The following is a 26253-nucleotide window of genomic DNA, read 5'->3' on the forward strand; positions in this document are numbered from 1 at the left end:
TAATAATCTGCTCTTTGAATTTGATTGCAAAGAATTTATTAATTTTGTTGTTTTTCAGAAAAAAAAATACAACAAATCAATGGAAATTGAATGGGTATATCTGCACAGCATTTTGCACACGCGAATTGAAATTTTAATGAAACCACTGAAACGGGTGAAACTAAGTAAAATACAACCGATTCTCAAGTTTAAAAAAATATTGGTAATATATCCTAGTTTAAAAATCAAAACGCTGCATGAATCATTACTGTGGAACATTTTTGAAAACATCTTTACTTCCCTTTTTAAGATTGCTTCCCAAAAAAAGCAAATGCCACCTTCCAAAAAAAAACCCAGCACTAATAGTTTTTCTTAAGTTGTGCCCAAATGTGCTACTGCCACAAGAATAGCAAATATAAGATTAAATGAAATAACAAGATCACATCACTGCTTGTAATTAATTAACATAAATTTATTAAATTTCGGAACCTAAACAATCATAAATTAACTTTAAACAGAACTATATTTGTTTTGAGATCTTCCCCTGTGGTAAACAAAAATGAAAACCAGCTGTCTTATTCAGGAAAAAAGTCACAGGGTGTGGTCTGAAGACATGGGTGGTCAACTACAGAACAGGTCAGTAGCATATGTCCAATCCAGCATTTCTACTTCCACTTGTCCTTTGCAGATTCTTTTTCAGTGGCAACATCTGGTTTCTCAACTAATAAACAAATGACAAGAACACACATGCAGTTCATTTTGTGAAATCGTATTTTAAATAGAATATTCCTATTAGCAATTAATTAAGCAAGGTTTGTTAAGCAGGATCCACTTGGGATCCTGCTTAACAAACCCTGCTAATGCATTCATGTCATCATCAGTAATTTTCAACCCACTGAAGAATGAAGGCCACTCCAGCAACTTTCTAGTTCCGTTTTGTGCAATGGCATCCCATCCATTAACTTCCCAAACACGTGAATTTCATCTGTCCATCTCCATTGTTGTCTTCCAGGTTTTCTTTTAGCCCCTCTTGGGTACCATCCTGTTATTTTCTTAGTCTATGTCATCATTTATTCAAGTTGTGTCTTGCCCAAGACCATTTCAATTCTTTAGTTTTGACAAGAATCTTATTTGTGTTTGCTGCCTGATCCATGTTTCTCTTCTTATCTAATAGTCTGATTCCTAATACAGGGGATCCTCATTATCTGAGGATAATTGGTTCCAGAAAATTGCACTTAAAACAAATCCACTTAGAACGGGGACCAAATTTTTGTAATGTTTATTATTTAAATAAATGAAACTAGGCATAATATTTTAAGAGTTGAAGATATCAGTGTAGATACACTACAGATAACTCTTAAAGAAAAACTACGGCAGTAGTGTGAAAGGCATAATTTCATCTGTATCTCCTATTGTGCTCATCCTTCACAATGAGTTGCCAATGTATTGCACTACCTCAAATAAGTAACACTTCACTAATAGAGAAGACTGTTACTTATTCTCAGTGGGCACCCATCCAGAAGTCACTGTTTCAAAGCTAGTTGGCTTTTCATTGGTGGGTGAAAAGCCAACTAGCTTTGAAATGGTGCCGACTCTATTAGTGCCCACGGAGAATAAGTAACAACAGTCTTCTCTATTAGTGAAGCATTACTTATTCGACACAGTGCAATACATAGTAACTCATTGTGAAGGATGGAGAAGGGTTGTTTATTCGGGAGATTTGTGAGTGATATAGTTGTTGGTGAGTGGGAGTAACTGTCCCTTTCTTCTTTCGACGGCATTTCTTCCTCTCCTACACCTTTTTGCTTTCCTAAATCTAATAGATATAGTATGTGGATAACAGAGTATCTCTTCCCATTCCATTTTGCAAGCAGTGCCCACCGAGAATAAGTAAATATAGTCTTCTTTACTTATTTGAGGAAGTACAATACATGGTAACTCGTTGTGGATGAGCACAATGAGATACAGATGAAATGATGCCTTTCACACTACTACTGTAGTTTTTCTTTGAGTTGTCTATGGTTTATCTACACCAATATTATATAGTAATGTTTATTATCTATATATCAGTGTAGATATGCCACAGACAACTCTTAAAGAAAAACTATGGCAGTAGTGTGAAAGGCATCATTTCGTCTGTATCTCATTGTGCTAATCCTTCACAATGAGTTGCCCATGTATTGCACTACCTCGAATAAGTAACACTTCATTAATAGAGAAGACCATTACTTATTCTTGGTGGACAACTATCCAGACGGCACCGTTTCAAATGGATGAAGATGAGGCTTTGAGCCTCATCTTCATCCATTTTTTTACTATGTACAAACATAGTAAAAAAATGGATGAACTGAAAAATAAGAAAATGATTTTATTAGACATTTTTTATTATATGTTGAATAATGTAAGGTTAAGTAAAGTTTATTAAATTTACACTATTTTTCAGTTGTACAAATAAAGAATGAATCTGGAGTTGTTCGTGTTTTTTTTTTTTTTTTTGCCTTATTTTTTCAGATAAAATTGTTGTAGCATTTAGTTATGTCTTTAGCTTCGCGCTTAACTTTTGTTGCACGATCACAAAGATCATTCTTACAAAAAGTTGTTGAGTGCTGGCACCAGGTGACTTTGCAGCCAGGGGGAAAGGGATGCCTGGTCCCCTACCCCCTAACTCCCAACCTTGGCCACGAGGAGGCGTACCAGAGACTACAATCCAGGTGGCGACATGTAGGGGGATTTCAGAAAATTCTGAAAATCCCAATAAGAATAGGAGTAGGAAGATAGCTTGAGAAGTATGGGAAATGGGGAGGGAGGGAAGTATCCCAGGTAAGTATATGAATACACCTTTTCAATTACTGCTCCTTCAATGATTATATCCCTTTCTGTGGTGTACTTGTTCATCACTTTTGTTTTAGCTCTAACTCTGCATAACTAATTAAGATTTTCCTCTAATTCTTTGGGATTGTGGCTTATGATCACAATATCATCTGCAAATCATTTATATTTATTGGTTTAGGTACTCTCTATTCACATTGACTCCTTTCTGCAACCAGTCCTATCTTCTGAAAGCTTCCTCAAGGGCAGCATTAAACAACTTTGGAGATATTGTATCTGCTTGTCGAACTCCTTTCTCAATTTTAAATTTGCTACTGTCTTTGTCTAGTCTAATAAAGAAGGTAGTGTTCTCATATAGGCATTCATGTACAATGTGCAAACTTAAATGTAATTTTTCTCAGATATATGCAAAAAATTGCAAATTGTAAAAAAAATTCAGAATTTAATAATGGACTGTATTGAACTAAAAGCATTTTATTGCAAACTTCTATGCATGGTGTGGTGCGGACATTCTGCACCACACCATAGTATCTGCAGAATGTCTGTTTCTCACACTTTTGGTTGTGATTTGATTCCAATGTTGTTATAGCATTTTTTTTTTTTAATTCTAAAACACATATGAAAACTTTAAAATATAACTATTTTCTCATATTTTTTAAACTTAAACATACTTAATGTTTAATGAACTAAAGTTAATTTGCTACAGCAGTACATCAAATATAGCAAATCAAAAATAAAGGAAGTATAACACATTTTATTTAAAAAGCAGTTCAAAAGCAACAAGAAATGGCAGGCAAGAACTATATGTGAATAAACTGCATTTTAGAACATATTTTTATTTGCATTTTCTTTTTTTTTATAAAGTATAATTAAAATCGTCTCTAATTTTAATCACTTAACTAACTTAATAACTTTATATTTTTCACATCTGGTAAAAAACAGCAAAGTTATGCACAGCATACAAATACACAGCATCAGATTAAAAGTTAATTTGCTATAGCCATGCATAAAAATAGTAAATAACAAAAAAAGAAGATAAAAAAAAAATTGTGGTTAAAAGCCAAAGCAATCACAAGCAGGAACTATATGAGAAGAAAGTATTTCAGAATTTTTTTTTAATATATAAAAGACAATAATAAGCCATTTGTTGTCTTTTATTAAAACTGTCTATAAAATACAATTTTTTAATATTTCAAATGCAGACAAAAATTCCTAACTTATGCATACATCATACAAAGCTTAGCATGCACACACATACAATATCATATTTAAATTAGTTTGTTATAACTACTGTGTTAGAAAAAAGGACATTAGAAAGTAACTCTTAAAAGAATTAAGAAACAGAATAGATAGACATTTTTCTTGGCTCCTCTGTAAAATCCAGTAATCAGGCTGCAAGAGGAGGTGAATGAACATAAAGAATTGAAAACAACTATAATTATTAGAATATAAACATAAAATTCAGACAATAAGAAAGAACCCTGGATTTTATGAAATTCCTACTTCTAAGTTTTGATCTTGGCACCATCAATCCAATTTTCTCTCAAGAATGCAGATTGATGATGTCATTAGAGGAAGGGGCCCTGCTACCTAGTTAGCAAGAGCACTAAGCTGTACTACGTGGAGTGTGCGGGGTTCGAGACTAGCTGTCGGTAGATGTGGATTTCCTCCTCAGTATCTTAAGTTAGTCAGTCTCAAGGCCAGGTGATATTAGCAAGTCAAATCCAAGGATCCTGACTAGAAATGCATTTGAAATAAAATAAATAAATTAGAGGAAAGAGGACTTAGTATGCCTAAAATTAAAGGCCTCACAGGATATAGGATAGCAGTTCAGAAAGAATGATTTGTACTATTATAATGACCTGCATCCACTGAGTATAACAGATTTGAATGACAGCCTATTTCCTTAAATATAAAAATGAGGATTTCATGTAAAAGCTATGGTTCTTTCAATCAAAATTCTTATATTAATATTCTTGTAATTAAACAAGAATTCAATTCAATTGTATTCAATTCTTTTAGAAGACATCCCTTCCTCTCTTTGGCCCAATGACAGTAATTCACAAAGGATCTGGAAATAGCCATCTTATAATTTAGCAACTTGGTTGTGCTTTGTGTGAGTTATCAGTGATGGTTTATACAGGGATTTATAAAATTCAAACCCTTTAGTACTTATTTCTTTAATTAGAAATAGTTTTTTCTTGAATAAATACCGAAATCCCATCTTAATAACCGAAATTTAACAGTTTTAAATATATTTATGTGCTACAGTCACTTCAGAAATTGCATTCTACAGTATTTCAATACGTTGCTCTAGCCAGCTTATCAATACTGCATGGTACACTTATTTTGGCCTGTGTGGCCAATTTGTGCAATTTGCTCATCAGTAGCAATGTGACTGTGCCTGTTTAAGCTGGAAGCTTCAAACTCTGGAAACGCAATTCTAAAGCCATCTGCAAACTATTATTCATAACAGTTAACAATTGCTGAGCATACAGAAATACCAAGTTTGCTACATTAACACTCTCAAGGTGGGTGTAAAACAAAGCCATCTTTCATGATATCTGTTAAAATAATTTGAGGCTGCATTATTTTTATGTTATCCTCATATTTATTATGCATTTTTACAGAAAAATTTTCCTTTTCATCTAATACCTTATTTTTGCTATACTTGTACTTAACATGCTTTGATTTATTTTTTTTCTGACTACATCTTTTTTCACTATTCTTGTAACTGTTTGCTGGATCTAATAAATGTTGACTGTAAGCAATATTTTTTTTTCTTTTCCTCTTTACTCCTTTTTGTTGTGGATGTATGGGCGTCACGTGATCTACTGACTGGCTAGTTTCATCTTCTTCAATAACTTTTGGATCTGCAAGATACCGAACTTTGAATGGTTTTTCTGGATGCACTTGATCGTGATGTCGCTTTACAGAAAATGCATATCCAAATATCATAGGACAGTTACCACACACATATCTCCGACTATGACTATTATATATATGTCTCTTCAAAAGATCAAGTCTGTATGTAAAATAGTTACATTTTGGACAATGATAACCATCATGTGCTAGTAAGGCTATATCATCAAAATCACCCTTGTTTACCACATTATTCTCATTCTGATCAATTACATCTGTTCTTTCCTCAGAATATTCTACAGCCAGTTTGTCCAGCAAATCATCATTAAACCAACTGTGTGTATACATAAATTCCAAATTAACATGATATGCTGTGCAATGTTTATACATTTTATCTAAATCATAAGTTTCATTATCACAATATACACATTTATAACAATTCATAAAACTATTTTTCACCCTAGCTCTTTGAAATTTTGTACTAGGTGACGGTAAAACACGATATTTAAAGCGCAAATAGTTTCTCATATGACGATTTATCCAGTGCATAAATAAACTAAAAATTGTCTTTCTTCTTTTCACTTTACAGTATGAACAGTAATAAAAATACCTAACTGGGAATGTGCGTCTTATTCTCTTTGGTTTTGTATCTAAAATATTATTTTGACTGCATCCTTTCCTCCTTTCTCTTCTTTTATTAGAAATTTTAGAGACAGTCGGTGCAATTACAGAAGTCAAAGTACTGTTCAGTGGTCTTTGTGGATCTGTCAAGCCCCAATTTATGACTCTAACATTTCCTTTATGTACAAATTTGTTTTTTAAATTAAAGAAGTCACCAAAAGACACATCAATAAGCTCTGCTTGATTTTTCAAACTAATTTTTTTATTTCTTAGTCGTTTTGACTTTAATACCAATCCCTTATTAAAAATCTCAGATTCATCTTTTTCACTGGTTGTCCCATCATCTTCTGTACACCTGCTCAATTCTGTAGTGTTCAGAAAATCTCGCATACTTCCTTTCTCAAGAAGTGTAAACATACTTTCTTTTAAATTCTTTTCAGTTTGACAATTTTCCCAAGGAAATAGAGTACTCTTTGATATGACTGACACGTCACTTTCTTGTTCATTACGTTGACTATCTTGCATAATCTGCATCTTTCGGTTTTGTTGATTTTGTGATATACCTAGCATTGTTTCCTTTTCACTTGGATTAAGCAACAATAAAGGTTTACCAGCATGATATTTTTTACAGTGATTAATCATTGTATTGTTGTTATTTCCAGTTATGGAACAGTACCAACATGTATATTTCAATTTGACAAAATGAGAAAACACATGGGAACTAAACTGTAAAATATTATCACAAGAAAAATTACAATCTATAATTATGCAAAGTGAGTATATTTTATCTGTTTGTTTATCTTTCTGGTACCAGTTATCATATAAATGTTTTACAGCTTCTTCTTCGAGACGTGGTATTTTAATTCTAAAGACATTATACTCACAACCTTCATGAATGGAATGTATGTGATCAAACAACTGCCTGAAGTCACAAAAGCCCTTTTCACAATAGCCACAAATATAAGGAATGTAAAATAAGTGCATATATGTGTGACAGAGAATAGAAAAGGTGTCTTCTGTTTTAAATGAACATGAATCACAATAAAACATATTCTCAGATAACAAACTTTGTTGATCTATATTATAGTTATTAAAGGAACTTTTACATATTAAACTATCCAAATACGATTTTATCCAATTTATTACAACTCTGTCACTGTGAAATTTGAAAATAATTTTTTTGGATAAATGTTCATTCTTAAAGTGGTTCAGCATCTCATTTACAGCATAAAATTTATCTTGGCAGTAACAACATTTATACTGCTGATAATGGAGTTCCTTATAAAGGTGTTTAATAATATCCAATGCTTGTTCAATATTTACAGAATAATTACAAAAGAAGCATTTCAGGGATAACAGCGATCTGTTTTTCAGAGAAAGACAAGTAACAGAACTCTCCAGACATTCATCAATATCTTTTCTTGGTGTACAAAGGTCTAGAATTATAAAAGGCTCTCCAGGGTGGTTCAATTCCAAATGAAGCATTAAATCTGCTTTTGATGAATCCACATTTTGACAATAGGCACATTTATAAAGCCCATGAACACAGTGTACTGATTTTAAATGGAAAATTACCTCCTTCTGTTTTAAGAATCCTGTTGAGCAAAGTCTACATTCCCAGATGGTGTTTGATTTAGAATAATCAGACTGGGCAGAATCCATTTCTGAATTAACAACCGTATCCTCTGGACAGTTTACACTATCCATTTTAGAATCAAAATATATTATTGTTGAATCAGAATCATATTCATCAGGTAACTGTGCACAAAATGCATCATATCTAACATCAAACGCATCACCGACATCTGGTTGAAGATTATTAATGCCAATTTTTAAGGTGGGCTCTGGTACATTATTTTCATTTGTTTCCGATAGACAACTTTGTTCTCCACTTTTTATATCATCCAATGAAAGAGGAGCTTGTGCTTCATTTTCTGTAACTTCAAAAGAAAGTTCCTTAGATTTGTTATTCTGCCCCATATTAACAAGTTTATTTACAAAATTTTTTGCATATTTCATGGTAGCAGGACTATCAATATTTTCTACGCTTTTCACTGAAAAATCCTTTTCCACATTACAATCTGTTACTTCGGAAGAAACAGCCTGTTTTTCATCCATTACAGAAGCTCCCAAAACATTAGATAGATTATCTTTTATATGAGTTGAGGATATATTATGCTTTACAAGAGAAGAAGGGTGTTGAAAATCATTTTTAATTTCGTTAAAACATTCCTTCTTCCGAGTGGTACTTTCTGAAGGAACAACTTTATCAACAGCAGGTTGTACATTATTAAAAGCAGTTTTCAAAGTGGCCTCTTGCACATCATCCTTAGCAGTTTCAAAGAGGTAACTGTTCTCTATTTCTCCACTTTCCTTATGATTTATAGAAAGAGGAACTTGCACATTTTCTGTAATAACCTTAAAAAGATTTTTTTCACCATCTTTGCTAGTAATAAGCTGATTTCCAACATATTTTTCATACTCCATGGAACGAGTATGACCTTCAAGATTTACTATACTCTTCCCAAAAAGAGAATTTTCCATATCACAATTCATTACTTGTAAAGAAACAGCTTGTTTTGCATCAGATATGGAAATATCCAAAACATTACACTGATTATCTTTTACACAATTTAAAGCCAGATTATTCTTGACTACAGAAGCTGAAGTTTGCACATCATTCTTTTTAATTTCCATAAAAACAGTATTTTTTATATTCTGTGTGGTGCTTTCTACACAAATAGTATCATCGACAGTTGGGTTTAAATTATTAATTGCAGTTTTCAAGAGTTTCTCTTGTACACCATCCTTAACAGTTTCAAAAAGATGGCTCTGTTCTCCAGTTTTTATATGATCTAAAGAAAAAGGCAATGGCACTACATTTTCTGTAACCTTATCAAAAGAAACTTCATCAGTTTGGTCATTCCCTCCTGAAGGAACATGCTGATTTGCACTGTTTTTTGCAAACTCAATGGGAGGAGTATGCTCTTCAATATTTTCTAAACTTTTCCTCAAGAGAGAATTTTTCACATCACAATTCATTGCTTGTAATGAAACAGCCTCTTTTAGATCAATTACAAAAGTCTCTGGAATATCACATTGATTATCCTTTATGTGACTCAAGGATACATTATCCTTAACCGAAGAAGATGGGTGTTGCATATAATTCTTTTTTATTTCTGTAAAAACGGTTTCTTTTTTATTTGGGATGTTACTTCCTAAAGCAATATCAAGAGCTGGCTGATAATACTGTTGTACATCGTTCTTATCAGTTTCCAAAATGCTGTTTGCTTCCAAACTTTTATTTTCATTAAAAGAAAGAGGAAGTTGTGCCACATTTTTTGTAATTTTGAAAGGAATTCTTTCATTATCTTTGCTGTTCTTTACTGACAGAACAAGCTGATTTTCAAATTTTATGGCACACTCCGCAGGTTCAGTGTGTCGCTCAAGATTTCCAATATTTTTCTCAGAAAGAAAATTTTCCATATCACAATTCATTGTTTCTGAAAAAATTGCTTGTTTTGAACTTTCTAAAAAACTGGACTGCTCATCTTTTGCATGGTTCAAGGTTAGATTACTCTTAACTAGTGAGGAAGTATGCTGCACATCATTCATTCTTAAATCCATGAAAACTGTTTCTTTTATAATCTGTTTGGCAGTTTCTAGAGAAGTAATTTGTGCTGCATCATAACTGATATTCTTTGCAATGTTATCTTTATTGATCTCCAAAATAGGAGATTGCTCTCTGCTACCTTCCAAACTGTTCACTGGATAAAACTGTTTACCTTGCTCATCTTGACACTGTCTCTTATCATCCTTGAAATGATACAGAGAAAGAGCTTCACTTACATCACTCCTTTCTTCTAAAGCTACAGATGGTGAATCATCTTTATTATTTTCCAAAAGAAAACCTTGATTCTCATTTTTTATATTATCTGAAGATTCAACATGCAGGATACCATCTCTGAAAGTTTCTAGAGAAACATTGCATTTAGAATGACTGTCGGAATTAAACTGATTATCTTTTATTTGATCATTCACTTCAATTTTTACAGTTGAGTTAGGGGCAGGCGAAGAATTTTCACTATCTTTCGGCTCCTTAAAGTTTCTTAATTGCTCAAAAAACTGACAATTAAAATTCTTGTTGTCATCATCATCACAAGAAGAAGAGCTACTTGTAGTTTCTTCATCAGTTTCTTGTTTGATTTCCTTTTTAGGTAATAAAAAATATTTATTAATTTCACTAAATTGGTTGTCACTGTCACAAGAGGAACTCTCATCACTTGTTACTTCTTTTTTAATATTGGTAACTACTAGCTCAACAGATGTTTTATCATCGTGAATATCAACATTTTTACACTTTTGAGAAAATAAATTTTCATTTCTTTTTAAAGGAACAGGAAGGTGACTATTCTCAGTTTTATTATAAGAATTATTTTGACTAAGGCAATTCAAATTTAATATTTCGGGTGCAGTATCAGTAAATATATTTAAATTATCTACTTTGTTGCAATCACTTTCTTTTAGATACGTTTGGAATGTTGAGGATACGTTATTAATAACAGTATTGACCTTTTCATAAGCAACTCCAATATTTTGATCATCATTTACTGATTGCGATGGATATCTTTGAGAGCTGTTATATTCTAATGGATCCCTGTCTTTCGATATGGCCTGTAAATATGATGACGAATCTAGTATACAACACATATTTGTTTTTTCTGCAGTTTGGCATTTATCATTTAAAAATTTAAAATACCTCAATATTCTGTTGCTATGTTCACAAATGTTGTGGCGAATCATAACAGCCTGCATATTTGTATTATAATGGCAGTACATACATTTGTAATTACCTTTCTGATTACTACTTTCCCCTCTTAGAATATCTTCATTCCATTCAACTAGAGTCACATCAGTGTGGTCGTTTTGCATATGTTCTAAAATTTCAAGCATGTTTTGTCTGAAGAAACAGCCTTCAACAGGACATGAATGGTAACTATAATCATGAATTTTAACATGACTGTCTGTCAAAACTGGATCACATGCAATAACAGGAACTTTATCCTTATCATGATGGAAATAATAATGGTGTAACTGAACAAGTGTTTCACTACATGCACGATAAAAACAATACGGACACTGGTATTTATTGATACCATGCTGCTGGACCACATGATCAGAAAAATAAGAATTGCAAGCAAACTCAGAATGGCAATACAAACAATATGTCATATTTATGTTATGAGTCACCAGATGATCAGTAAATTCTTTTTTATAATCAGTTGTAAATGTACAGTTTTCTGCCATGCACTTGAAAAAGTGTGCAAGTTTATCTACCTTAAACAACTCTTGCATTATTTCAGGAGGTTTTAATACAGAAAGAATTTTGAACCTTCCTCGGTTTATGTTTGTAACAAGTTCTTTTATATTACACGCTTGTATCTCTGGCTTATCCTCTAAAGCAAAAGATTGTGCAGTGTTGTTGTTTGATGTGCTACTTTGTAAATGAGAAGCAACAGTACCTTTATTTACATCATTCTTAACTTGATTATTTTTATGATATAAACCTAAAATATTCTCTCTAGAGGAATCAGAAGACAATTTATATTCATCATCTGAATATTCAGAGCTATCCCATACATCTTCACTGCTACCATCACCATCATTTGAAGCTTTGCAATGCTTATAAAATATTGTAGGTTTACATGCCCTTTTTAAGTGATCACGACTTTTTTTCACAGGAGAACTGCCAGACTCACTACTGCTATCACTCTCACTACTGACACAAATAGATGCAGCTTTCTTTTTACTTCTCCTGTTATGGCATGCTATATGACAGAAATCAGAATTATCAATTACCTTATCTCTAACCATCTCTGGTATTTCCTTTTGTTTTGATTTGTTAAAGATTTGTGTCTTAGAGTTATGCATATCTTGTTCATTCTCATCCTTGCATTCAAGGATATTTCTTGTATGTGATGCAACTACAAGGATGTGATTTTCATTAGCTATAATGAGGTGATATAATTTATTCTCATTTGATCTACTTCTTTGAACTGTAATAACATTGTATCCTAAATTAACATAAGAGTAATCATTAAGAACACTGCCACAGTTCTGAGGGAACCTAATGTTATTATTTGATAGGGCATTAATTGAAATAAATTTTTGCTGCAAAACATTTTCATTAGATTTAAATGAATTTGTCACATGGATTTCAGTTCCTAATTTTCTTTTCCTTTGAAAAACATCTCTCTGATTGTCTATCAGAATTGAAGGATTTTTCTGACCATTACTTATGGTAATATTTCGACATTTTCTTTTCTTTGCACCATTCTCACTATAAACTGATAAACATTTGTGGTTTGTTGTAGGTGAGGCATAGCTGCTGCAGTTAGTGCCTTGTAAAACATTTTTAATGCTGCCAAGCAATGGTTGATTAGAAGCCACTGGATGACTGGTTTTGTTATGCAAACTAATATCAACAGCATTTATTTCATAGTTCAAAAGCTGATTATTAGTAGCATCATTGTTACAAATGTTACTGCTGATCACTGAAGACTGGTTCTGATGACTTGCAACATCACTAACGTGAACTGAATCAAAAGTACAATTATTTTTGGTAATATTTGGACTATTTAGTTTAGGCCGTAATGCACGGCCTAAACTAAACGGTTTTGAACGTTTTTTTTTTGGATTTGAACGTTTTTTTTTTGGCTTTGAACGGTTTTTTGCTGGTATGGAAATTCCATCATAATGTTTAAATAATAAAACATGTTTTTTTAATCTTTTTGAAAATAAAGAACTAAACAAACATCCTTTGTACATACAATGATAAGCTTCCCTGGTAAATTTTTCATGTAAAAATAAATTCATACATTTTGAAGCATGAGGTTCACATTTAATATGTTTAATTAAAGCATGTAGTGTACAGAATTGTTTGCCACATTTTACACAAATAAGAAAGTTTTTTTTGTGATTGTGTTTAATGCTAATATGGTTAGAAAACAGGCAAAAGCTGTCAGTTACAAAACGGCAAATACATTCATATATCGCATTTATAATATTCTGACTTCTCATACACTCGGTAATTATAATTTTTTTCCTTTTTTGTGTGTATTTTGATTCCGTTCTGTCATGAATAGGATAATTTGCATTAACAATTACATCCTTTCTTTTTGCAGTTTCTTTTATAGGCACTGGATGTTTTTTTTTAAACTGGTCTCCTTCAAGGTTTCTTGCTGTTGTGTATCTATTGGGTGTGTTCATTTCATTAATAGGAAGAATGGTGACATCACTACTACTACTACTACTTCTCATTGCTATGTTCAATTTTGATGTAGCTGCTTCTAGAGATATGCATGGTTTCCTTTCTAGTGAATCTATAATAATATTATCTTTTTCTTCCATGTTAATATCTCAGTGTGTAAGTGATGAATGATTTTTACATCAATACTGATAATTCTTAGTGCAGCTCAGCTCCCCTTTTACTTGAATGACTCTAGCATTTTAGATATAAAAGTGTAAAATTCCAGTTTCGACATGTCTGGGTTTCCTGTTTTTGTTTCCACTCTACCTCACATTGATGTTCACAGTGATTGTATAAACTTGTTAAAAATTAGTAAAACAAAACAAAAAAAAAAACAAAAGCTACAATTTAAAATAATTATTGTCTTTCTGTAAGTGATAATTAACTTTTCATGATATTCTTATTATGTACAAATATTCAATTATATAAAATACATCATACAACTCTTATATGATATTCAGCAGTTAGAAGTTGTCATACAATATACAATTGCAAGGAAAATCCAACTATTCTTTTTCATTGTGTATCCACATGGCTGTACTTCAGTTTGAGACAAAATCTAAAAAAGAAAAAAAGAAAGAGCATGAGTATTATATATAAGGATACAAAAGACAAGTGAATATTTAGCAATACAAGAAAATCTCATTAATTCACACTGAAGGACTAAAAAAATTGTAGAAACAAATTAAACAGATTTAGATAAATTTATTTCAGTTTCGTACCAAATTTTCAAATTTTACATAGAATACTCTTGGTTCTTGTATTTGCCAAATTTTTAATCAGGAGAAACAAAAAGAAATATGAATGATGAGTATTGATTAATGAATTTTAGCTGGGTGGACAACATAGCAAGAATGGCAAACAGTTTTCTGTTTCTGGGATTCAGTTCGTTCACATTCCAAAATACAATAGGTATTCATAGTTCACACAATGGTCAAAAAAATATGAACCTTTATATTAAGACAGTCACATATAGAAGAAATGCAAATAAATCAGAATTAACGTAAAGAACACTATGATATGAGTGATGACATGTTGCCTCGTTAAAAATACTGCACAGGCTGTCTGACTGCAGTAATCTGAAGCCAGAATGGGGAAAACAGATGATCCATTTCACTTTGAAAATGTCTTATTGCAGGTGGCTGCTCGTGGCTGTGAGCAGCCACGAGCAGGAGTCACAGTTCAAGAAACAAAAGATATAACTGGTTTCTCAAAGGTATCCATCTCAAAGTTTTCAATGACTGGAAAGCAAATGGTTCCTCCACACCTCAAAGACATAAATGTAGCAGAAAAACAATACTTCATGAGCAAAGACATCATACTCTAAGGAGAACTGCACAGAAAAATAGGGCATCGAGTGTGCAGCAAATAACATATGAATTCAACCAAGCCCAGAACTGCCCTTTTTCATCCCATACCATGCACAGGGAATTGAATAAATTGGGTACTGGCAGCTGCCTGCCTATTCAGAAACTATTTGTTTCAGAGAAAAAGGGAAAAATCCACTTGCAGTGGTGCTGAGAACATTGTGATTGGACAATAGAATAACGAAAGAAAGTCAAGTGGGTCAGATGAATCGCACTGACCACTTTTGTTGTGAACTGATGGCAGGCAGAGAATGTGGCAAGAACCTCACAAAGCAATGGAACTTGCTTGCCTTGTTAAGACAACCAAAGCACATCTGGAGGTGGTATCATGGTATGGGGAATGTTTTGTTGGCATGGACTTGGTCTATTGATACCAGTGGTAGGTCAAATGTCATCCAGGGAGTACCTAAATTTTGTATCAGATCTGCTGCACCCTGCAATGTTACACTTCTATCCCAAAGGTGATGGCCACTTAATGGATGACAATGCAACAGTGCATCATGCCAGAATCATATAAGAATTGTTCACAGAACATGACACAGATTTCCACCATCTTCCCTGGCCTCCACATTCATCTGATCTCAATCCTATTGAGAGTGTGTGGGATATGCTGGAGAGAGCTATTCGGCAACGAAATCCTCTTCCTTCAACTCTGGCACAGCTATGCAATATTATTCTCAAAAAATGGTTATAAATATATCAAAACGCACTAAAACACCTTACAGAATCCCTGCCACACCACACAATTGATGTTATTTGAAACAAAGGCGGCACAATTTGATACTGAATAAATGTTTGTATGCATCCAGGCTATTTCTCTCGGGGGCTTTGGATCAGAGCCACTGCTTTGATCTAGTTCAGTGGTTCCCAAACTACTGAGATTTACGGACCTTTCAAAAATCAAAACAAGTTTGCAGACCCCTTCAAAAATAAAAACAAGTTTGTGGACCCCCTTCAACCCAATATGAACACTGGGTTTTCTGAAAAGAAAATTCAAAGTTTAATGTGTGAAACAACTCAACTTTATTCTTATTTTTATACATATACAATAACTTTATTTATCATCAATTTGCTATATATAGAACGAATAATTCGAAATATGTATACAATGATATATACTAATCGTATCAAAAATAAGTAATGTTCTAAAGCGAAATTCATTGTGATTCTATCAGTACATTTTTTAAGAAAATAAACACACATTACTTGATACCTTCTGAATGTTTTGTGGACCTTCTGGAACTGGTCTACGGACCCCCAGGGGCCTGCAGACCCCAGTTTGGGAAATGCTGAGCCAGTTCATTTTGATTGAATCTCTTGGAGAGGGAGGATGTAGCCAGCAATATTTTCAAATAACAATAATAATACAAATAATGTACTATAATGAAAGGAGTTTTTATTTTTGACATCAACAATAATATATTAAATAAGCACAAAACAAAAGTATAATGAACAAACAAGTATGCATTCATATTTCTAAATGGTCCAACATCAAAATAATGCAGGTGTTGGAGAACAGGAATAATGATTACAATATAAGCCATCTGCTTTATAGCAAAAAAAAGGTCATTAATTTCGACATAGTTTTTTTAGATTTTAGCAAGGCATTTGACTCAATCTCTCATGAGAGGTTACCGTATAAGCTGGAACATGTTGAGATTGCTGATAAAGTTCTGAGATGGATTGCTGGGTGGCTACAGGGGAGAAGGCAGAGGGTTGTGATTAATGGATATTCTTCAGATTGGCATAATGTCAGGAGTGGGTCCCCGAAGAATTGGTTCTTCTTATTATTATTATTATCATTAGCCATACAGTGCAAGGAAGCCAGAGGCTTATGCTGCACCAGCCAAAAAATAAAAAAAATTTCTGAATTACCCTGAGAGAGAGAACAAGAGTCAGAAGAAGTAGATGGGAATCATCAAGAAAGAGAAGAATGATCATATCCAGCTCAGGACCCTGGGTGTGCCAAGCCCATACTCACCAGATGTGAGTCCCTCTTGGACCACTGTTGTTTCTCATGTTCATAAATGACATCGACGAAGGGATAGAAGGCAGTGTGATATCAAAATTTGTAGATGACGTTAAGATTGGTAAAGTAGTTAATGGTCAGTACCAAGCAGCGCTCCTTCAAGATGACTTGAACACGCTGCAACAATGGTCAGAGAAGTGGCAGCTAAATGCAAGGTCTTTACACTTGGTGGAACTGAATTGAAAACTATGGAGGAAGAAGGGGATCTGGGAGTTACAATACAAGCAGATATCAGGTTTTCTGAACAGGCAGACAGGAAAGCCCGTGGCATTCTATCAATGATTTATCAAACATCATAATCCTACTACATAGGGCAAATGTAAGACCACATTCGGAATAAGTTTTTCATTTTATTCCATTATTCATAGGAGTTTTATCCAGTTTTACTCTGAGCTACAACACTCCCACTACTTTCAGCCCTTTGCTCTGCCACTCTAGTCTGAGGCATGATTTCAATTAAATGACCTTTTTTTGCTATAAAGCAGATGGTTTACATTGTAATCATTGCCCCTAGACAAACTATTAAAGGGAATGGATAGGCAATATGAGAAATTCTGTTTTTTTTTTTTTTGGTTAATGCTGCATTAGCTTGCTTTCTTGCATCATTTGCCACTTTTAATACTAATACCTAGTAGATTGGTCTGCAAGTTCATTACAAGGGATTTCCACGTATCTTGGAACCCAGAAATTCTTATACAGTAATACCCCGACTTACGCGAACTCGGAGTTACGCGGTTCTTCATTTTTATGTTTGGCAACACTGCCGCCCACTATCTTCAAGGTCGTTTTTCATATGCTATCGATATACGGTGCGACGGCGGCGAGTGAGAGCGAAAGATGAACAAAATTCAACTTTGCTGCCACATGAGCTGCACACATATACAAGAATTTGTATTCCAAATGTCATATTTATATGTGTGAGTTCGAATTCGTGCTCAACTTTGTCGGAAATTACATCGTTTTCAGGAGAGAAATGGATCGCGTCGGTCGAGCCGTATAACGATGGCATATGAAAAACGACCCTCAGTGTTTCTCTTGCTGTGTTACGCATTGGACGTGTTTCGCGCGAACTCTACGTGCACAATTACGATTCTACGATCGACGAAAGTTAAGATTGTTTTGTTATACGTTTTCTAAACCCTTAAAAAAACTATGTCGTTCAAACGAAGTAAATCTGATTCTCCTGCACCTAGTAAGAAAAGGAAAACGATATCTTTGGAATGTAAACTTAACATTATCAAGGATTTTGATAGCAGAATGAAAATTTGTGAATTGGCAAAGACGTTTGAGCTACCGGAATCCACAGTAAGAACAAGCATAAAAGATAAAGAAAGAATTCTCGAAGCGGCGAAAAATGCTCAATCCTTCAACTCAAGCATAATTCGTAAACGTCATAGTATTATTGCTGAGATGGAAATAATGCTGAAATTATGGTGTGATAATCAAGTAAAAGTGAAGAATTGTCCAGTCGATCAGAACACTGTGTGCTATCAAACTAATCTGATTTTTGAGAGGTTGAAAGAAGGAGGCAGGCAAAGATGAAAACTTTGTAGCTAGTAACGGTTGGTTCAACCGATTTAAAACTCGCTGTAACTGGCACAGTATCGCGGAGAGGCGGCAAGTGCCGATAAAGAAGCAGCATCTTCTTTTCCTAAGACACTCAAGGCTGTGATAGAAGAAGGTGACTACAGCAGTGAAACCGTATTTAACGTGGATGAGACTGGCCTGCTCTGGAAGAAGATGCCTAAAAGAACTTTTATCGCGCTTGAAGAAAAAACTTTCCAGGCTTTAAGGTTTCCAAAGGCCGATTGACAGTGATGGTTGGCGGGAATGCAGCTGGTGACTGCAAGTTAAAACCTCTCTTAATTTATCGCTCCGAAAACCCAAGAGTTTTAAAAATTATAACTAAAATTAACTTACCAGTGATTTGGAAGTCAAATCATAAAGCTTGGGTGACAGCTTCCGTTTTTGAGGACTGATTTGGTCACCACTTCATACCCGAAGTCGAACGTTACTGCAAGTCTAAACAGATTCCATTTAAAGTGATGCTTCTTATTTACAATGCACCCGGTCACCCTCCTGCCACCCTAATTAATTTCGATCCACGTGTGAAAGTTGTGTTTTTGCCTCCAACCACAACCAGCTTGCTTCAACTGATGGACCAGGGGGTCATCAAAACATTCAAGGCTTACTACACGAGGCGTTCGTTTGCACGTCTGAATGAAGCTGAGACAAAATAGTGAGATATCTGTTAAAGACCTTTTGGAAACAATTCAATGTTTTAGATGCCGTAAGAATCATTGAAGAATCTTGGGATGAAATTTACAAAAAAACATTGAATGGTGTCTGGAAGAAACTTTGTCCATTTTTTTTTTTTTTTTTTTTCAAAAACGAGGCGAAAACAACGCCAGAAACTGATCATGTCGCTCATGTGATAGAAGCAGTTGTTAATCTTGCCAGGCAATTAGATTTGGAAGTCAATGGTGATGATGTCAACGAGCTGTTGGATTCACATAGTCAGGAGCTGACAATGAATGAGCTCATAGAGATGCGTGAGCAAAACGTCACTGAAGTATCCGACACTTCAGACCCAGTTCCAACAGAAAAGCACATGATAATTGCAAGCATGCCAGCCGGTCTCAGCTCAATTGAAAAGGGCTTAAAAATTTTAGAAAACATAGACTCCAAAGAAGAACGCGTTATAGCTACAAAGCAAGGAATAAAAAAATTATTAGCTTGCTACGAAGAAATTCTGCGTGAAAAAAAGAAGGCGCTGTGTCTCCAGACGAATTTGTTAGATTTTATGAAGCCATCGACATCGAAATAACTTTTTTCCGTAACTCGTTTATTTTTAATACATATTTTGTATTAATATGTACAAAGAACTGCAATTTTATTAAATATTTTTCTTCTAAACTAGTGTTTTTGTTAGTCCTTGGTCCCAATTAAACAAAATTTATATGTATTTATATGCAAAGTTGTACCCCGACTTACGCAAATTCGACTTAAGTGATTTTCGTCGGACCCATCTATCGCTTAACTTCCGGGTATTACTGTACAGTCGACTCTTTTAAACATGCTAATAAGTATTGCATCCCTTTTAGGGATGTAATACTTATTACATCCCTAGGGATGTAAAAAGTAGTAATAAAAAGTATTACTACTTTTTACATCCCTAAAAGGGATGCAATACTTATTAGCATGTTTAAAAGAGTCGACTATATACTTTTTACATACTTTTTAGTATTACATCCCTTTTAGGGATGTAATACTTATTACATCCCTAAAAGAGAAGCATTAGTAGAGGGCATATGTTGCAAGAACGCAACCTTATGCAGCATCAGCCAAAAAAAAAAAAAAAAAAAAACACTCCCATTTCACCCGTCTGTTCGTTCGAAAAACCTGTCCAGCCGAGCCTTAAATTTATTTTGGCTATCAACTTCCACAACAAGGGTTGGAAGTCTGTTCCACCAACCAATTACACACTGGCTAAGGCAAATTTCCGCACATCTATCCTACATCTGTCTTTCCTCAATTTGAATTTATGCCCTCTCAGGTGATTATTCTGAACAAGAGGAAGAATCTCATCGGCATTGAGCATGCTAAAACCACTCAAAACTTTATACACCTCTACCAGATCACCTCGCTGGTGCCTAGTCTCCAGACACTGTAATTTGCAAAACTTAAGCCTTTCTTCGTAAGAGCAACCCTTTGTTCCATTCATTAATCTTGTTGCCTTTCTCTGTACTCGTTCCAGCAGCTCTACATCCTTCTTGAAATGAGGCCTCCAGACCTGTATACAGTACTGAAGGTGTGGGCTGACCATTGCCTTATACAAGGGAATAATCACCTCTTTATCCCTGCTAGAAAAATTCCTGTATATCATTTACAAGACACCATGAGCTACTCTTGCAGCCGTCTGCACTGCTCAGAGAACTTCATATCTGCCTGCACAATTATCTCCAGGTCCTTTTCATTCTCTACCACTGTCAGGGTAGTACCACAGAGTTGATACGTTGCTCTGGGGTTACAAGTAAGAGCACCCTTTTTGTTCCCTTAATCCAGTGGTTTTATTATTATTATTATTATTATCAGCCACATGGTGCAAGGAAGCCTGAGGCTTATGCTACACCGGCCAAAAAAAAAAAAAAAAAAAATTCCCTATTACCCTGAGAGAGAGAGAGAAGTAGAAAGGAATCACCAAGAAAGAGAAGAATGATGATATCTAGCTCAGGACCCAGGGTGTGCCATGCCCATACTCACCAGATGTGAGCCCCTTTTCAACTGGGGTGCCGTGTAATTTGGGTTAAGTTACTGAAAGTTATTATTATTATTTTTTTTTTTTTTGAAACTTATATATTTATTTCATTATAAAAAGGGTGCGGTACAATATCCATTGTACCGTATCTTTTTAATCTTGTGGTGATCTATAATTGATCTTTATTTAGTACCTCTATATAAAGAATAAAATTATTATATAGGTATATATTAAAAGGTCAAAAACAACTGTGTTAAGTGTTTCTTTTGGCCTAGGGATGCCGTGAAAAAATTACTGGGACAGTAAGGGTGCCGCGAACCGATAAAGTTTGAGAACCTCTGCCTTAACCCATTCCAGCAACTCTACATCCTTCGTAATGTGAGACCTCCAGACCTGTATACAGTACTCAAGCTGCAGCCTAACCATAGACTTATACGAAGGGATAATCAAATCCTTATCCCTGCTAGCAAAGTTTCTGTTATCATTAACAAAACCCCCATGAACTGTCCTGGCAGCATATCTTCACTCCTCAGAGAATTTCATGCCTCACTGCACAGTTACCACCCCTCCAAAGTAATTGTCTGTTTTTAAATCATCTGAGTATATCATCTGAATGAATTGTTGGACAGTTCTGTGTGCTCTGACAATGTTTTTTAATTCCATCTGTATCCTGAAAGGTGATATTTTTTCTATGTTTGTTACTGCTTCAGTTATTTATTAACAAAACTGGTGATGAAAAAGGACTATTTTGACAATTAACTGTAAGGAAACTATTCTTCAGACCTAAAGCCTGCTGTAATTGTATCTGTAAACTCAATGGATTCCATTTTGGTGTGGAGTTGAGAATTCCTGTCCATATTACCAATCCTGTCATGTAGACACAGCAGATAGAGGAGCAGTAGCTGACAAAACACACAGCCCTATGGCAAGTTCAGACACGTGTTGCTGGTGTTTCACAGACACCACACGGGAACTGCATAGAAAAAAGATGAGTTTGCTCACCTGGCACCTGTTAACGTCAAACAAAAATTAGTCTCATAAATAGGCAGGCGAAGGCAGAGTACGAGAAATCTTTGGCAAAGGATGCAAAGAAAAATAGATAGCAGAGTTCTTTACTTATGTAAACTCTAGAAGGAAAAAGATGAATCAGATTGGACTACTTAACATAGATGGGTTGACAACTGATGATCATGCTCAGGTAGCTGATAAACTGAATGAGTATTTTGCATCTACATTCACACATGAGGAATTATTAAGGTTTGAAAATGGCAGAAGGCTATCAAATTGTAGCAGGATACTTAATGATTTTGTAATAACTGAGAGCAAAGTGGAGGAGAAATTGTTGAAGTTAAACATAAAAAAGGAACCTGGGGTAAATGGGATCTATCCAATTATATTAAAGGAGGCAGCAAAGGAAGTAAAAAACCCTTTATGATAGCTTCCTTAGACTGAGGGGAAGTCCCCATGGACTGGAGGTGTGCAAATGTATCACCAATTCACAAAGGGGGTTCAAAAGGTGACACAGGTAACTATAGACCTGTTAGTTTAACTTGTGTTCTGGGAAAATAATGGAATCACTAGTCAAAGAAGTATTGCAGGATCATCTAGACCACGGTTGGCCAACAAGTCGATTGCGGATTTAATTTCGGTCGATCACGACGAATTTTAAATATACAGTCATCCCTCAATTTGTGAACCTTGTGCAATGAAATTTTTGAGATGGTAGATCACAGCACATTTTGAAAGAAAGAAGTAGATCGCATCACAAATTAAGTTGGCCACTCCTGATCTAGACAAGACTGAAGTAATAGTTAAGACACAGCATGGGTTTCTTAAAGGGAGTTCTTGTCTGACCAATTTTATTGGATATTATGATGTGGTCACAAAGGAACTGAATGCCAAAAATAATTTTGATATCATATACCTGGATTTCAGGAAAGCTTTTGATACTCTTGCACATGGAAGACTGCTGTACAAATTTGAGAGGTATGGCATTAAGGGTTAGTTGCTACAATGAATAAAGGGATGGTTAAGTGGGAGAAGACAGAGAGTGGTAATCAATGAACACTGCTCTTCGTGGACTAATGTTATTAGTGGAGTTCCCCAGGGTTCGGTGTTGGGCCGATTGTTGTTTTGTATATTTATCAATGATATTGATGAAGGTATATCAGGTTTAATGTCCAAGTTTGCAGATGATACAGAGGTTGAAAGGGTTGTTAACAACAGGACAGTATGCTACTCCAACTGGATCTAGCTAAGTTGGGGAAATGGGCTGAAAAGTGGCAACTGAAGTTTAACATCAACAAATGCAAAGTACTGCATATGGGTAGTGATAACCGAAGAGAAACGTACCAACTCTGTGGTACTTCACTCAGGGAAGTGGAAAAGACCTGGGGGTAATTGTGCAGTCAAATATGAAGTCTGCTGAGCAGTGAAGAGGGGCTGCTAGGGCAGATCATGAGCCTTGTCAATGATATATAGGAATTTTGCTAGCAGGGACAGGGAGGTGATAATCCCATTATACAAGGCAATGGTCAGGCCACACTTAGAGTACTGTGCACAGATCTGGAGGCCTCATTTTAGGAAGGATGTAGAGTTGCTAGAACGAGTACAAAGAAGGGCAACAAGATTGGTGAGTGGAACAAAGGGGTGCTCTTACCAAGAAAGGCTTAAGTTCTGCAAATTGCAGTGCCTGTAGAGTAGGGTCTCACATCTGGTGAGCATGGACTTGGCAAATCCAGGGTGATTGCTTTCTTGGTGATTCCCTTCTAATTCTCTGTATCTCTCAGGTAATGAAGGAATTTTTTTTTTTTTGGCTGGTGCAGCATAAGCCTCGGACTTCCTTGCACCCTATGGCTAATAATAAAGCCTTGAATGGGTTGAGCAAGCTGAATGCTGATGGGATTCTTTCTCTTGCTCAGATTAAGAACCTGAGGGGACACAGATTCAAATTGAGATAAGCCAGTTGTAGAATAGATGTGCGGAAATTTGCCTTTAGCCAGCGGGTAGTTGATGGGTGGAACAGACTTCCATCTTTTGTTGTGGAAGCTGATAGCCTAAATAAATTTAAGGCTGAGCTGGACAGGCATTTGGAACAAATGGAGGGGTGAAATGGGAGGTTTTTTTTTTTTTTTTTGGCTAATGCTGCATAAGCTTGCTTTCTTGTATTGTATGCCTCTACTAATGCTAATTCATAGTAGATTGATTTGAAAACAGATAATATTGTATAACCAGTTAGAGAATACTGAGAATAGTGGTGGCTAAAGGTAGATGGATAGTTCCAATTTCATTTAAAAATGTAACAGAAAAATTTTAAAAAATGACTTCTATCAGATATACCAGCAATGGAAGGTTAAAGGTTAGTTAAGTACACAAATTTATATTGCTGTAAACAAGGATAATTTTTTTAAATTTTTCAAGGAAAAGTGCAAATTCATCGGAAGTCACTTGATCATAAAACTGCTTAATACTAGGATCATTTATTCTGTTTATTAGCAACATTTCAGAATAATTTATATCGTCTCCACAGATATCAAGTTGGCCAATCTGAATGTTTCTTTCCTTTCCTTTTACTGCTAATATAAGCAAAGAATTCTTCACTACTGCTCTTTATACTCTTAGTCAAGGACTTCTCGTAACACCTCTAACTTTATAAGCTAACTGCTAATTTGTCATCAACTCATATTTTTCTTCTTTGTTGCTAAGGCCAACAGTTCTTGTGAAACCTATTTTGTTCTATACCTTGAACAATATCCTATTGTTGATATAAAATGCTTCCAAAATAACTTCCTTGAATATTTCCTCCTGAGAATTTGCTAGAATTATCATTTAATCCCACTACAACCTCAGATATCCTATGATCCACACCCCTTGTAAAAAGAAACCCTTCTCCTTTGACAGTAATTCTTTCTTTGAATAAGTTCCACATTATACTGTGATCACTATTTCTTGTTAGTAGTTTTTAATTTGAAAATTCTGAATCTGATTAATCCTTACTTAAACCATATTGAGAATATTTCTTTAATTTTCTATTTCATCATGTTAGAATATTTTCTAACAAGAACCTCAAATTTAACTATATTCCTTGCATTAGTGTGCAAACATACAAATCTCTCTTTTTTATGTTAGCTGCCACTCTTGCACATCCCATGCAGTAGCTAATGGCAGTGTGTTGCCTCAAAATTTTTAGATGGATATTAGGTTAGTTTCAGCATCCTCTGTGCAACTATTTAGTTATTACATTTCCACAGTCCCATGACTCTCAAGTTTTCGCTATATTAGTGTTATAAGGCTATCCAGCTGTACTGCACTTCTTCTCAAGTCAGTTATGTTCCAGTAGGACAATTTGACAAAAAATTTAAATCTACCTCAACAGCATCAGCAAATATTCTTGCACCTGTTCTTTTTAAGTGTATCTCTGCTTTAGAGCAATTCATTCTTTTAAGAAGCACAGGCCATCTTGAGAATTTTACTCCTGTGAATCCAGCATGATCTCTCCAGCTTGGAATTAACAGGCACAAACTGTTTTGTATAATACCTAGTAAAAATTAATACACGTCCACACTGATTAAATTAAGTTAATTATAATTTAAGTCCTTAACTCATGGCTTTTTCTCAACTTTCTTTCATTCCTTAACTCGTATCTTTTTCTCAACTTTCCTTCATAACCTTGAAGCAAAACTCATATTCAACTTGTAATATCATCAGTATCTACATGTATAACAATATCATCATCTTTTATTCCGTGAAAAAATAACTGGTCTAATACATCGGAAATCTTAATCCTCTGACAGACACACACTAATGCTATCCCAATTATTCCTATTACAGAATACATTAACTGTTTAACAACTGAAAAACAAATATTTCATATAAAAATTTTAATTTTCAATACATACATGGATGTTCAGTCGGTTTATTTTTCTAATCTATACATAAATAGTGCACTAACATACTAGATAAATTTCATACTGAAAAGAAAATTAAAACAAATTCCATT

The 26253-nt window shown here is 34.5% G+C and overlaps 1 long non-coding RNA gene across 1 annotated transcript; it reads right to left on the reverse strand.

Annotated features, from left to right (window-relative positions):
- Positions 1 to 468: 468 nt before the first annotated feature.
- Positions 469 to 26253, reverse strand: LOC150090249 (uncharacterized). The gene is made up of 3 exons (XR_016546703.1): positions 26153 to 26253; positions 14081 to 14159; positions 469 to 700 (listed from the first exon to the last, which is right to left on the reverse strand). It is a non-coding gene; the product is annotated as an uncharacterized LOC150090249 (long non-coding RNA).

The sequence above is a fragment of the Mastigoproctus giganteus genome, chromosome 2 (assembly GCF_048544385.1).
Source record: "Mastigoproctus giganteus isolate SK-2022 chromosome 2, ASM4854438v1, whole genome shotgun sequence".
Classification (NCBI taxonomy): domain Eukaryota; kingdom Metazoa; phylum Arthropoda; class Arachnida; order Uropygi; family Thelyphonidae; genus Mastigoproctus; species Mastigoproctus giganteus.